This window comes from Arachis ipaensis, chromosome B7, assembly GCF_059453495.1.
Source record: "Arachis ipaensis isolate K30076 ecotype BB chromosome B7, ASM5945349v1, whole genome shotgun sequence".
NCBI lineage: Eukaryota > Viridiplantae > Streptophyta > Magnoliopsida > Fabales > Fabaceae > Arachis > Arachis ipaensis.
In genome coordinates this window covers 77123996-77126429 of record NC_142442.1, presented here as the reverse complement: position 1 = coordinate 77126429, position 2434 = coordinate 77123996, and the positions used below count along the sequence as shown (strand labels likewise).

The window sequence follows — 2434 nt, the reverse complement described above, 5'->3', positions numbered from 1 at the left end:
TTCTTGTTTGATCTTGATGTTTTCTTGTTTTGTGTTGTATGGTGTTTTTCATATGCATTCTTGCATTCATAGAGTCTAAACATGAAAGATTTCTAAGTTTGGTGTCTTGCATGTTTTCTTTGCATAAAAAAATTTTTCAAAAATGTGTTCTTGATGTTCATCATGATCTTCATAGTGTTCTTGGTGTTCATCTTGACATTCATAGCATTCTTGCATGCATTCATTATTTTGATCCATAACTTTCATGCATTGCATCATTTTTCTTGTTTTTTTCTCTCTCATCATAAAAATTCAAAAATAAAAAAAATATCTTTCCCTTTTTCTCTCTTAAAATTTCGAAAATTAGATTTGACTTTTTCAAAAATTTTTAAAATCTAGTTGTTTTTATGAGTCAAATCAAATTTTCAATTTAAAAATCACCTCTTTTTCAAAATCTTTTTCAAAAATCAAATCTTTTTCATTTTTTTAGTTATTTTCAAAAATTTCAAAAATTTTTTTCAAAAATTTTTTTCTTAATTTTACATCATATTTTCGAAAATAACATCATCAATTAATGTTTTGATTCAAAAATTTCAAGTTTGTTACTTGCTTGTTAAGAAAGATTCAAACTTTGAGTTCTAGAAACATATCTTGTGATTCCTTGTGAATCAAATCATTAATTGTGATTTTTAAAAAAAATCAAATCTTTTTCAAAACTAATTTCAATCATATCTTTTCAAAAATATCTTCTTATCTTATCTTTTTCAAAAAAATTTTGATTTCAAAATATCTTTTCTAACTTCCTAACTTCTTATCTTTTCAAAATTTGTTTCAACTAACTAACTAACTTTTTGTTTGTTTCTTACCTTTTTCAAAACCACCTAACTAACTCTCTCTCTCTAATTTTCAAAAATATCTTCCCTCTTTTTCAAAATTTCTTTTTAATTAACTAATTATTTTAATTTTTTATTTTAAATATTCGAAAAAATTACTAACTTTTTTTTTTCAAAAACTATTTTCGAAAATCACTAACTCTTTTTCAAAAATTATTTTCGAAAATCCTCTCCCTCTCTCATCTTATTCTATTTATTTATTCATCTACTAACATCTCTTCCTCACATCACTCACCAAATTCGAACCCCCTCTATCTGTGTTCGAAATTTTTTTCTTCTTCTTTTTCTACTAACAATAAGGAACCTCTTTACTGTGACATAGAGGATTCCTCTTCTTTTCTTTTTCTCTTCTCTTTCTTATGAGCAGGGACAAAGAAAAAGGCATTCTTGTTGAAGCTGATCCAGAACCTGAAAGGACTCTGAAGAGAAAACTAAGAGAAGCTAAATTACAACAATCCAGAGACAACCTTATTGAAAATTTCGAACAAGTAAAGGAGATGGCAGCCGAACCCAACAACAATAATGAAAGGAGGATGCTTGGTGACTTTACTGAACCTAATTCTAATTTACATGGAAGAAGCATCTCCATTCCTGCCATTGGAGCAAACAACTTTGAGCTAAAACCTCAGCTAGTTTCTCTGATGCAGCAGAACTGCAAGTTTCATGGAATTCCATTTGAAGATCCTTTTCAGTTCTTAACTGAGTTCTTGCAGATCTGTGATACTATTAAGACTAATGGAGTAGATCCTGAAGTCTACAGGCTCATGCTTTTCCCTTTTGCTGTAAGAGACAGAGCTAGAGTATGGTGGGACTCTCAACCTAAGGATAGCCTGAACTCTTGGGATAAGCTGGTCAAGGCTTTCTTAGCCAAGTTCTTTCCTCCTCAAAAGCTGAGTAAGCTTAGAGTGGATGCTCAGACCTTCAGACAGAAAGAAGGTGAATCCCTCTATGAAGCTTGGGAGAGATACAAAGGACTAACTAAAAAGTGTCCTTCTGACATGCTTTCAGAATGGACCATCCTGGATATATTCTATGATGGTCTGTCTGAATTAGCTAAGATGTCATTGGATACCTCTGCAGGTGGATCTATTCACCTAAAGAAAACGCCTGCAGAAGCTCAAGAACTCATTGACATGGTTGCTAATAACCAGTTCATGTACACTTCTAAGAGGAATCCTGTGAGTAATGGGACGCCTATGAAGAAGGGAGTTCTTGAAATTGATACTCTGAATGCCATATTGGCTCAGAATAAAATATTGACTCAGCAAGTCAATATGATTTCTCAGAGTCTGAATGGAATGCAAGCTGCATCCAATAGTACTCAAGAGGCATCTTCTGAAGAAGAAGCTTATGATCCTGAGAACCCTGCAATAGCAAAGGTAAATTACACGGGTGAACCATATGGAAACACCTATAATCCATCATGGAGAAATCATCCAAATCTCTCATGGAAGGATCAAAAGCCTTAACAAGGCTTTAATAATGGTGGAAGAAATAGGTTTAGCAATAGCAAGCCTTTTCCATCATCCACTCAGCAACAGACAGAGAATTCTGAGCAGAAT

The 2434-nt window shown here is 32.3% G+C and overlaps 1 non-coding gene across 1 annotated transcript; it reads right to left on the bottom strand.

The window, feature by feature from the left end:
- Positions 1 to 1768: 1768 nt before the first annotated feature.
- LOC148553049 (small nucleolar RNA R71) lies at positions 1769 to 1876 on the bottom strand. The gene has a single exon (XR_015893292.1). It is a non-coding gene; the product is annotated as a small nucleolar RNA R71 (small nucleolar RNA).
- Positions 1877 to 2434: the final 558 nt, after the last annotated feature.